The 13,238-nt window shown below is 39.7% G+C and overlaps 2 pseudogenes; both read right to left on the reverse strand.

Annotated features, from left to right (window-relative positions):
• Positions 1–13,238, reverse strand: part of LOC113599589 (60S ribosomal protein L27a-like) — a 60,860-nt pseudogene that overhangs the window by 23,479 nt on the left and 24,143 nt on the right.
• LOC128310975 (voltage-dependent anion-selective channel protein 1-like) overlaps positions 1,973–13,238 on the reverse strand; it is a 35,409-nt pseudogene continuing 24,143 nt past the window's right edge.

Here is a 13,238-nt window from a genome sequence, read left to right on the forward strand (position 1 = left end):
TTCTTGAAACATCCTGAGAGATCCTGATGCTGGTGGTCTTTACCCTTTTCCAAGCCTTTGGTTCTTACAGGAGAGCTTGCGTCCTTAATTAATCAGTCACCACCTAGGATAATAAGCAAAAATTACCCAAAGACACACAAACATGCACACATACTTGAGCAAAGTTTACACTGATAAAGACCTAAGATTGGGGTTGACTAGAATGCAGGACATATGTAGGATAATCCCATGCTTCTGAGCCCATTTCTAACCAAATGCAAAGCCATGCATTTGGGCTACAAAAACGCTTTGTCCATCAGTGTAGCACTGGAACAGAAGGAAGATACAATTCTTCATCTGCAAATGTTTCATTATACAAGAAGCAAAGGTTTAGTGGAATTATATATACATTAAAAAAGAGTCTTAAAAGATTCCAAGATTCTTAGAGTTCATTTATTTTTTAAGTGTTTATTTATTTTGGGGAGGGAGTACATGTATTGCGGAGGGACAGAGAGGGGGACAGAGAATCCCAAGCTACCTCTGTGCTGACAGCAGCCAGCCAGATGTGGGGCTCTAACTCACAAATCGTGAGACCATGACCTGAGCTGAATTCAGACGCTCAACTGAGTGAGCCATGCTGGTGCCCCTAATATTCTTAGAATTCTTAAAAAAGATTCTAAAACGTAATGTTCTCTGGGTGGCAGGAGACCTTTGTAAAGGCAGGTATTTGAATTCCTGACCCCCCCCCCCCCCCCACCGACACACACACACACTGTCTACTGTTCTATAGATTCTCCACCAAATGATATTTAGGCTCTACAGGATTACCCTCAGGAATGGGAAGCTCGAGGAAGTCCTGAGGCCCTGATCGTTAGAATTCTTTACTGTAGAAGAACTTCATTCAGAATTTATTGGCCTGATTATTGCCCTGGTTCCCACCCACTTCAAGTATTTGAAGACAGTTTTGTTTTCTACTCCAAATCTTCCTTTCCCGAGATAACTTCCAGGCCTCTTCAATTGTTCTTTATTTTCCATATTTTCAACCCTTCATACCTGGTGGCCAGCTTTTGAATAATTGATCAATGTCCTTCTCTGCATGCGTCATAGAATGGAAGATAAGGCAAAAAGATCGATAAGCAGAAGCCTTAAATGTAGTTACTGATTTGCTGCAGCTTTCTTAGTGAAAGTATGGGGAAAGGAATAAGTTTCCCCTGATTTGTGTAATTGTCATCATTCATTATTCATCCATTCATTCAATACTTGTATGTCAAGTACCTACTCTGTGCAAAAGTACTGGGCTGGGTGTTGGAGATTACAAAAAAAAAAAAAAAAAAAAAAGACAAGAGTAACTCCACTTGGGAAAGCAGGTAAGAAACAATTACAACAGAAGAAAGGGGGCTGGAATAAGGGTAAGCATAGAAACTAAAAGAGATCTTCTTAACCTAGAATATACGGAAGTGTGGGAGTCCGGGAAATTTTCCGGGAAAGATGACATCTAGAATATCCCCATCTAACTTGATAGAGCACTCATTTCATGCTCAGAACTATATAAAGGCTGCTCTGATGGGATTTAAATCACACCAGTGCAAAAGGTAAATAAATAAATCACACCCATGCAAATGAAATACAGAAGTCTGACACGCCTGAGCCATGTTGTGAAATTATATTTATTATATTTAGCATTGGCAGAGTATTAGGGAAAGCCCAAGACTCAAAGTTGTTCACTCACGATGTCAAGTGGTGGAGGGCAATATAAAAGCTATGTGTCAGGACTCCTGCTGTAAGCAAGAGAAAGCCAATTCAATTTAGTTTAAATTAGAAAGAGGATTAATTGACCCAGTACCTGGAAGTTCAAGTTGTAAACTTCAGGCAAGGCTTGATCAAGGCACTCAAATGATGTCCTCAGCATATTGTCTTTCTCATCAATCTTTAGGTTCCATTTTCTTTTCTTTTTTTCTTTTTAAAAGTGTATTTATTTTGGGAGAGAGAGAGAGAGTGAGCATGAGTGGTGGAGGGGCAAAGAGAGAGGAGAGAGAGAATCCCAAGCAGGCTCCAGGCTGTCAGCAAGGGAGCCCCATGCAGGGCTCAATCTCACTAATTGTGAGATCATGACCTGAGTCAAAATCAAGAGAGGCTTAACCGAGTGAGCCACCCAGGCATCCCTGGCTCCATTTTCTTCTTTGGTGGCTTCATTCTTAGGCAGCTAGCTGTGTGTTGACTTCAAGCTATATGATTACAGTTTAACAATCCCAGAAGAAAGAGTTTACCATAGTGCTAGGATTGACTCCCCGTCTCGGCTTCAGTTGTATGCATACCTCTGAGCAAATCATTGTGGCCAGGAGAATTCCTTATACTTTGAAGGCTGGCCTGGATAACATTCCCACTTCTGGAACTGGGGATTAGATTTAACTCTATCTAAACTACATAATGTAATGCTTGGAGGGAAGTAGTTTCTTCAGGGAAGCAAAGAAAAGGATTAAGATGCTTTTTAGCTGAAGTAGGACTAGACACTGGCCATACAAAAGCAAAGACTCAAAAAACCAGTTGTCCAAATCCATGGAGATTAAGAGAAAACACATTCACATTTCTGGTATACAGTCACTTGAGCTGTTCAATTCAAGGTTTACTGAGTATTGAGCACTAGGTGCTAAAAAAGATGCTAATAAAATAAGCCGGATATAGTCCTTACCCTTTAAGAGAAATTGCCTAGAACTTAGCTCTCAAGCTTTAGAATGCATAAGATCCCTGGGGGAACTTGTTTAAAATGCAGATTCTGGGCCCTCTTCCAGACTTACTAAATGAATTTTTGGTACTGGGGTCTGAGAATCACCATTGTTTTAAAGCGGGTGATTTCTAATACAGGTGTTCCCTGTATTACATTCTGCATAGTACCGATTCAGCTGCAGGAAAGGTATGAAGAAGGCTGGATTTGTCTTTTCCTATCACATCTCACACATCAGGAGGAAATTTATTTTCTCCTCTAAAGTTTCACTTTTCCTTCTCTCCAAGTTTCCTGCCTTTCAACTACCCTTATATACACACTGCTAGGCTCTCAGTGCCCACAAGTATACTCTGATTTCCTTTGACACCGTAACGCGAATGTGTTCTTCGTTGTTCCCTATGTGGCCAAACCAGTCTTCGAGCATCTCCTTTACATACCTACCCAAGCTTGTTCGCTTATATCAGCTTACCCGACAACCCACCAAAGAAACTGACCTGATAAATTAATGTGAAGATGATATACACTTTTTTTAAAAGATTTTTTTTTTTTCTTTAAGTAATCTCTATATCCAGAGAGGGGCTGGAACTCACAACCCTGAGATCAACAGTCACACACTCCACTGATTGAGCCAACCAGGCGCCCCAGAGGATTTGCACTTTTAATAAAGATATATGGAGGTATCTGTGGTCCAGAGTGGTAATCAAATCCCTGTTGCTGTAATTTCCATGCAAAGGTTGGTGGGGTAGGAGATATTTTTGAGAATGGAGTCATGTCTGACATCATCTCTCAAATTATGCCATGAAGATTTCCACTCATGCATGACATTTGGTACAGGTCAAATACTTCTGCCTGAAGAAGGCAGGATAACTAAGTAAAATAACATCCACCAAGAATCTCAAAACCCCAATGATTATAGCTTCATTTTGCTAAGATGATCTCAAATGTGTCAGTATGTGCTATCTCTAACCCCTTTTTCTCTTCCCACAAGCTTTCTTGGAGAGCAATGAAACAATGGGATTAAAAAGATGAAGTAATTAAATGCAGTGAGGTATTCTGAATTGGTTCCTGGAATAGAAAAAGGATATTAATGGAAAAACTAATAAAATCCAAATGGAGTCTGTAGTTAATAGTGTTGTTCCAGTGTTAATTTCTTAGCTTTGGCAAATGTACCATGGTTATAAAAGATACTAACATTAGGGAAAACTGGGTGAAGTATATATAGGAATCATCTGTACTATCTTTGTATCTTTCTGTAGATCTAAAATTATCCCATAATAAAACATTTATTTTTCAGAAAGGTGAAGAAAGAAGAGAATCTAAGCCATAATTAGCCTCTATTCAAAGAATGACTATAATCCAACAATGTCCTTGGTATAAAATCTTCCTCCAACTCATTCACAGGAAGGTGAACTGACATTCCAGTGTTTTAGCAACATTTCATCATACATAATTATTTAAAACATAGCACAAAAAAGTAATCTGAAAAAAGTTAGAAAAGAAATCAATAACAACACTTTAGAGAAAAAATATTTTTATTAACTTAGATTACAGATATGAGGGGAAAAATTAACCCCAAGAATTACTTTTGTAAAAGCTTGAGTATTTAATCAAAACATCATTTGAGGTACCTACTCAGGAAATAGGTCTGGGAAAAGGCAGGGTGACTTATGTTTTTGACTTTATATACTTTTGTATCACATGACTTCTTAAAAAGTAATGAGAATGTATTACCTTTACAATTTTTAAAGCATATCTATTTTTTATTTAATTTTTAAAAGTTTATTTATTTATTTTTAGAGAGAGAAAGAGAGCATGGGCGTGGGAAGGGAAAAGAGAGAGGGAGAGAGAGAGTATCCCAGGCAGGCTGTCAGTGCAGAGCCCAACGCAGGGGTTTGAACCCATGAACCATGAGATCATGATCTGGGCCGAAACCAAGAGTTGGACACTTAACTGACTGAGCCATCCAGGTACCCGTATATATATATTTTAAAATAATTTATTTATTTATTTATGTATTTATTTATTTATGTTTATTTATTTTGAGAAAGAGAGAGCACATGCATGTGTGGGAGCAGGGGAGGGGTAAAGAGATAAAGGGGAGAAAGAGAATCCCAAGCAGGCTCCACACTATCAGCACAGAGCCCAATGCAGGTGCTCGAAACCCACATACCATGAAATCATGACCTGAACTGAAACCAAGAGTCAAACACCCAACCGAGTGAGCCACCTAGGCCCCCCAAGATTTTACTTTTAAGTGATCTCTACACCCAACATGGGGCTTGAACCTACCATCCTGACATCAAGAGTCACATGTTCCCCTGACTGAGCCAGCCAGGTGCTCCGACAGATACATATTTTTTAAGTAGCAATTTATATACTATGAGGAAGAAATGGCTATGTTTGAAGTGGAACACCAGAAACACTGAAATTATAAAATAAAAGAAATGCAGTAATCAAAAAGAAAGAAAAAGAAGGAAGTAATATGGAAGAGAATATGCACAAATGTTCATAAAGCTATATATGACGGTATGATCCATTTTTTAACTGCTGTATTCTATATTCTCTTTAGTAAACATGCAACTTTTCTTTATTGGGAACATTAAAAATAAAAAAATACAACCTTTACCTACATGTATTTATCAAATTTTTTGTACAAATATTATGACATCTGTCCCTATGTGGGTCTTTAAACTTGAGGAAATTGCAAATTTCAGAACATGTATTATAAACTATCTTTGGAAAAAATCCTGTATTAAAAATAATAGACTGTTAGAACTTGGCCATTGACTCACTGGTTTAGTTTCCTTTTCGAAGTTATTTAGAAAAAATATCTAGCTGTGTACAAAGGCTGCCTTCCAAAATACTAGAGGTAATGGCCAGGGAGATGGTATTTAAAAACTCCTGTTAAGTGTCTGCAAACAAATACTTAATAAGTATTTTCAAAAGAAAAAATTCAAACCTCTGGCATCTCTCCCTGTGGTTTCTTTTCTCATCTCTACTTGAATCTCTCTGAGACACCACAAAAATAAACAAACCCGAAATTAAATCCAACATCTTAATGCCTTCAAGTTCCTAGACTTCTCCTATCCACTTTCTCCAGAATTGAAAGCAGGGTTTGATTCTCTTCAGAAAAAAAAAACGTCAAATCTGGAGATTTCACTTAGCCTAGGAGGGTGCTTAGGCCAAGGGGAGTAGGGGGGTCACATTCTCAGAGCTAAGTGGAATATAAACAGCCAGGCAGGAGAAGGAAGAAGTTCTCAAGAAAAGCAGTGTGACAGCAATAGCCCTTAGAGCAGAGAGATTAGCAGCCAGAGTGAGTGTAAACTCTAGAAAGAGAGAAAGATATTTAAAGGGGATTTGTAAGAAAGTTTGCCCTGGTAATGGGCTGTATCCCCTAACCCCACCTCCAGTACAGCACTCCACCCCTATTCCCGAAGGCTCTAAAAATGCAGTATTAACACAGATTGCCTGGGTGTGAAACATGACTCCACTTACTGGCTGTATACCATTTGGCAACTCTCTATTCACTGAGTTCTTCATCTGTAAAATGGCATATGGTCACACCTACTTTATGGGGGTTGTGTGAAGAAATTGAATTAATTCTGAATTAATACTGTTCCATAACTGAAATAATGTTTAGATGGCTGCAATAGCTACCAATTTGTTCTAACTTTCCTTGGGATCTTCTAGCATTAATCTTCTTCAAAATGGTGCCAATGAATCTCTACAATACAGATCTGTATGCATTAATCCCCAGTTTAAACCCCTTTGAGTATCGTCAATAATCACTCTTTGTTTCCAACTCAATTTCTTTTTTTTTTTTTTTTTGAGGTTCTAATATTTTGTTCAAGTTTCACTTTCAGTTATGTTAATTATAGCATTTTAAAGGAAGATCTTATTCTACCCAAAATGGAAGACTCTAAAATCACCGGTTAAACTGCTAAAAAATAAACCGAGTGGCAAGAATATAACAGAAGTCCAATTTAGATTCTGAATGATGTCACCATGTGATTACAGTCACAGAGACTCTTCTCTGCTTGCAGCTAGAACTCTTAGAAGCTGTTTCATCTGGTGCAAGGGCAAAAAAACACAACATGAAAGGAGATAAAGTCCTGAATTACTGGCTTCATCCACCTCTATCTCAAAATGGCATTCGTGTGCACACACACACACACACACACACACTCACAAAACAAAAAACTCAGCTACCATGCATTGCAGACTATTTTTGGTGTAAAAGAGGTGATGGACTGGGGTGGAAACAGGTCACGAAAATCTGTCTAAAAAAGTCTCTTTCAGATGAGTTTGTACACACCATCAAACAACAAGCCTCTCCTTCGTGGGGTAGGAAACTAAGGTTCACTTCTCAGGAAGTCACAATTTCATTCATTTACTTAATGACAGTTTGTAATTATCAACTTCCACTAGCAGCTGTTTCTAGATAAAAAAAAAAAACCCTGACATTTCTAGAGGCCACCAAGTTCCCCCCAAGTCCACAGCTGAAAGGATCTCGTTTGGAATTGGGTTTCTTCTGTACCTCTGAAAGAGTAACACCTTAAAGTGGAATTATTTAATATGGAGGTTCAACATGATGTTTAGCATTATTGCATTCCAGACAAACATTAAAAGGTACACTAAATTCTGAGGGTAGCTATGCTGTAAAATAGTCTAAAATGAAATGATTGTATAGCCTTTGATTATGCTTGCCTTCCAGTCATAGACCAAGCTTGTGGCCACCAGCAGTGACATTCTTGCCATCCAGCAGAGCTGACAGCATCACTCTGACACAGTCAGTCTGACAGCTAGCTTTACGGTCTGAATGTGTTCTAAACCTATCAGGCTGGAGCTGTTCACTGTGGTGGAGAAATAGGCGTCAGGGTCCATCTGATACTTGGCTGCTATTGTGAAGTCAGTGTTACTAGCTCCTGCTGTCCAGGCCAGATTAACATTGGTCTCCAATTTCTTGTTCACCTTCTGATAAAAGGAGCCACTAGCCTCCATCCTGTCATTTACATTAGTGTAAAGCTGCAATTCATCAGTCTTGTAGCCAACCGGAGAGTTGCTCTGGGTCCCTCCAGACTTTGTGGTCTCAGAATTCATCTGGGAGCCAGCAAGCCAGTCGTTTTGATGTGGCACCTGAGCGACCTGGTCTGAAGGCCCCACCATGTGGAAATCCACATCCAGGTTGATGCCTCCTGCTTACGCCCTGTCTTGATTTTAGCATCCTCCTCCCACCTTCCCACCCTGTGCTTGGTGAGAGGATGAATCAAAGGTCAGCTTCAGTATACATGCAAGCTGGTCTTCCACAAATATCTCCATGTCTAGAGTGTTGTCTGTGTTGTATTTCTCTAAAGACGTCAGACCGTGCTTGATGCATCTATACTGGGTTTCTAGGCTGATGCTGACTTTAGTGGTTGGTCTCAGTTTTGGCTGAACCTAAGCTTGTACATTGCAGTCCATTTTCAGGTTTTGTTTTCAAATCAGGTTTTATTAAGCCAAATTCCTAGCCCTTGGTGAAGACATCTCTCGCAGATTTGCCAAAATGAGCACACGTGGGAGGCACAGCCATCTCTGGCTCAGGGTCAGTGGCGTCAGGCTGGGTGGTGGCTGTCTCTGGGACTGCAGTGCCAACCCTAACTCGACTTCTGATCCTTAAGTCTTGCTCCTCACCCACCTGCACCATCATCGCCCACACACCTGGCCCTGGCATGACTCCAGGCTTCTCCTTGTGTTCTTTCCTTTCTCTGGATTGATCTCCCTATTAGTCTTTAATGAGTTGCTATTTAGCCTTTAAGACAATAATAAAAATTTCTCTCCTCTGTAAAGTCTTTCTCAACAACCCCAGACAAAAGTTAGTCACTCCTGCTTCTTTGTTTACGTTTCACTTGGTACATAGCCCTGCCTTTGTACCTAACAGGTTGTGCTGGAATTATGTGTTTATGGGCCTTTCCCTCTCAGGAAACTGTGATTGACTCCATGACAAGGACTTCCTAATTCCTTGTTTGCTGGAAACCATGGCCACATTCCTAAATCATCAAAGATGCTTAATAACAGGGTGAAGAGTGGGTGAATTAATAAATAAATGAATTAGTATAACCCCTCAGGTGACATCTGCATTAGTAAAGACAATAAAAGGGTGGCAAGTAGGATACAAACTCAACCACTGTAGCCATGTGACTTTGGGCAAATTTCTTACTTTCTGTGCCTTGGTTTCCTCATCTATAAAATGCTGATGACAATACCTTTCTAGTTGTGTGAATTAAACAATAAATTTAAAGTTCTTAGAAGAATGCCTAGCATATAATAATCATTGTATGTGTATTAGTTATTGTTGTCATATTATTCATGGAGAATCACTGTAAACTCTGTGAGAAGTAGGGATTATGGTTTGACTTACCATTTAATTCCTAACTGCCACAATGCTTCATATAGAATAAGCACTCAATAAAGATTTCTTGAATAAATATCAAAATAATAAAGAAGAGAATCAGGCTCACAGAGCCTGCTTCAGATCCTCTGTCTCCCTCTCTCTGCCCCTTCCACCCTCACAAAAATAAATAAACATTTAAAATATAACGATAAGGGCCACCTGGGTGGCTCAGTCGCTTGAGCACCCAACTCCTGGTTTTGGCTCAGGTCATGATCTCACAGTGTCTTAAACATTGGGCTCCAGGCTCTGTACTGACAGTCCAGAGCCTGCTTGGGATTCTCTGTCTCTTTCTCTTTCTGCCTCTCTCCCACTGTCACTATCTCTGTCTCTCTCAGAATAAATTAATAAACTTAAAAAAATGATGATAAAAAAGAGAACAAAAGAGAAGAGAGTTAAAAAAAAAACCCACAAAAGGTAAATACGGGTGCATTTGGCACAAAGTACAAAGATATTGCTAAGTCACCTCAGGTCCTCACTACTGGGCTGCATGACAAAGTGCACCTGGAGTTTCTGAATCTTTCATTTCACCCTCATAAGAACTTTGACTTTGCCCACCTCAGTTACAGTGTTCTCTCCAAAGACAGTGAGGGGGGGAAAGGGATGTCATATAAAAGGAGTGATTTAATAATACACTGAGAGCCAGGAAAGCCTGTTTTTTCTTTTGTAGCCAATGGATTCATTACCTGCTGCTGAAACCACCTTTTTTGGTCCTCTGCTTGATCTGTAAAAATAAAACCTTAAATACTTGCATGCTTACTTGCAACCAGACTAGATGATGGTGGCTTCAATAATTGTTTGCCATTTGCTTTGCAAAGACAGAGTCAAAATGAAACTTGTAAGGGGGATGTCTTAGTTCAGGCTGCTATAACAAATTACCATAGACTGGGTGATGTATCAACAATAGAGATACATTTCTCACAGTTTTGGAGGCTGGAAATATGAGATCAGGGTGCCAGCAGGTTTGGGCTCTGGTGAAGGTCTTCTTCCAGGCTTCAGATTCCTGACTTTTTGTATCCTTACATGGTAGAAGAAGAGAGCCAGCTCTTCTGGCCTCTTCTTATGTGGGCATTAATCTTATCATGAAGGTTCCACCCTCATGACTTAATTACCTCCCAAAGGCCCCAAGTCCAGATACCATCACATTATGATTAGAGTTTCAGCATATGAATTAGGGGAGTGGAGACACAAACATTATTTTTTTAATTAATTAATTATTTATTTTTGAGAGAGAGAGAGAGAGAGAGAGAGAGAGAGAGAGAGTATAAGCAGGGGAGAGGAGCAGAGGGAGAGAGAGAGAATCCCAAGCATCTCCACCCTCAGCGCAGAGCTTGAGGCAGGGCTTAATCCCACGACCTTGGGATCATGACCTGAGGTGGAAACCAAGAGTTGGATGCTCAACTGAGCCACCCAGGTGCCCTGGAGTCACAAACATTCAGAAAGTGATCTGTTTCTTTATGTAGGGGAGGCAAAATTTTATGTCTTCCCATCTTAGGTTTTTAGCTGGGCTTTTTACAAAAAAACAAATTAATGAGAGACAAGCAAACAATTTAATGTGTGCAGTGCACATCACACAGGAGAAACTTGAAGAGTAACTCAAAGTAGTGGCTTAGAACTCTTGCTTGTGTAGTATCTTCGACAAAGAACAGTAAATTTATAGAGAAAAGACAGGACAAAGGAAAGTCATTCCAGGCTTCCAAGGTGGCAAACTGAGGGAAGGTAAATATGTGGGAGGAAGCTAATGGAGTAAGGTTTGTTTGCAGATTTCTTTTTTATTGCTCTTGAGCTGATACATCTGTTTGCAGAAAAAGGAGAATTTCCTACAGGAGAATTTCCTATAGGCAGAAAGAGGGCAAGTAGAGAGAAGAGTTTGCTGCTTCTTCATTGCCTTAAGCTTGAAACAATTTTTATGTCAAAGAGGAATATTTAAGGGTGACATATTCTAGTCTCCTCCATTTGCTATCCAAAAAAGCCTAAGGAAAGAAAAAATTGAATAGGAAGCATTATGACATGGTAGCCCACTAGTTTGAACTCCAAACGAGAGGGAAAAGAGCGAAGAGAGAAGCTATGTAACTGCATTATAAACTCCATGAAAAGATTATTGAAGTATAATTTTTCAAAAAGTTAAAAAAAATGGCTGTCATACAAATATATAATGAACACATACCAAAGATTTTGTTCAACTAAGTAATTAGTAGGGACCCAGAAAATTGGTAACGTTGGCTCCAATTTAATAAAGAAATGTTAGAGTAAAATTGCTAGGTTAGATACAAAACTGGTTAATGTTCTTCAAGGCAATTAATTGTAACCTTTGTGTTTGTCTTTTATACTGGACAGAAATTATTTGCATCTTTATGGGGGGGGGGAAACATGTAACTTCACTAAGACTGGGACCTTTAATCAGAACAGTGATTTGAACAAAGTGTATTCCCCCTAGAATATTAAATCATCCTTGGGTGATCCTGATAAACAATGCCCTCCCATGACATTAGAAGGAACTGCCACCCTTGTTTTTGTTTTATTTACAAGTTTTAAAGAATTTTTTTTAAGTAGGCTTCATGCCCAACATGGGGCCTGAACTTATAACCCTGAGATTGAGAATTGCATGCTTTACTGACTGAGTCAGCCAGGCGCCACAAGAATGTTTCTTAACAGGAAGGATTTCACTTTATTTTCTTCACTGCTGCATTACTACTGGCACCTAGAATAGTACTTGCAACTAGTAGGCTCTTAAGGAATAGTTACTGAATGAATGAATGGTTATGTTTTAAGAAAGATTTTGTTAATTGGTTGTTTATAACTGGAATGCATTTCTCTTCAAAGTGATGTTAGAAATTATGGTAGGTAGTTCTTTGGTCAGACATATCTTTCCAACCTGCAGTGTAACCAAGAAAGCCTGGCAAACAAGGGCAGGAATGTTTTTTATGAGAAATGCATCCATCTATTTAAAACACAGAACCAGGGCCACATCTTCTCTCCATCTCCACACTTACATCCCTTTGATTCCATTTACTGGTCCCCACCAGAGGACTTGTTCTCTCTCAAGGTCTCTATTGCTGGGCAGTGGTATCAGGAATTCCCAGCAGCAGTACTGGGTGCTTTGAGTACAGCCTGGAGCAGGCTGTAGTTAAAGAAAAGAAGAAGCAGGGACTTGATGGTCTTAGGTTGGAGATGAGGTGCTCTGGGCTCTGAAACTCTGGTGGTATAACCCCCAGGATTGCTCTCAGTCTGAGGTTTTACCACTTTACTTTTCTTCTATAAATTCCAAAATGGACTTGCCTACTTTTCTTTTATTACCACCATCTTGTGTTCTGACTAGAGTCTCTCTCCTCTATAAGCCACTGGAGGACAGAATGAAGTCTTACAGCTTTGCCTGTCCCTGACACATACAGGACACATACAGTCCTATGGAAGACTTTTAAAAAGGTGCATGTGCAGATTGAGTGTAACCATTCTGTGGATTTGCTGCAGTGACTGGAGTAGCCAGATATTTTCTACCCAGGATATCTCATCTGAAGGACATCCTATTGATTTGCATTAAGTTCACCTGCCTGTAACAAAAAACCTGAAATGATAGTGGCTTATTTAGGAGAGAAGTTCATTTCTCTTGTGCATCAAAGAAATCTGGAGGTAGGCAGTGCTTGTGTTGAGGCTCCACAGTCATCAGAGAGCCAGGCTCTTTCTATTTTTTCTGCCCCACCATCCCAGCACATGAATACCAACCTTAAAATCACCTAGGTGTCCAAGTCGTAGAGAATACCCAATCACAGATTTTCCTGGGCTTACCCAAAGCGTGGAAGGTAGTAAGTAAACAGCAGTGGGGCTAGGGGCATCCTACTGTAGATAGGAATCTTACCTTCCTTTTTCTTTAAACCCTCTGAGACTGACTATTGAAGACCAATCTGAGCCACCAGGCAAGCGAAAGGTCAAGTGAATATTGGATGTGAGCTGGAGAAGGAAGGAGGAAGAAAGAAAGCAAAATTCTAAGAAGCAGCAGAAATAACCCCAAACATCAGAGACACTGTTTTTGGAGGATATCTGGGTGTAAGAGCTGTACATAAATTTGCCATTTGCCTCTTTAGTACTGTATCAGTCAGAATCTCAACAGAA

This window comes from Acinonyx jubatus, chromosome B1 (genome assembly GCF_027475565.1).
Source record: "Acinonyx jubatus isolate Ajub_Pintada_27869175 chromosome B1, VMU_Ajub_asm_v1.0, whole genome shotgun sequence".
Lineage (NCBI taxonomy): Eukaryota > Metazoa > Chordata > Mammalia > Carnivora > Felidae > Acinonyx > Acinonyx jubatus.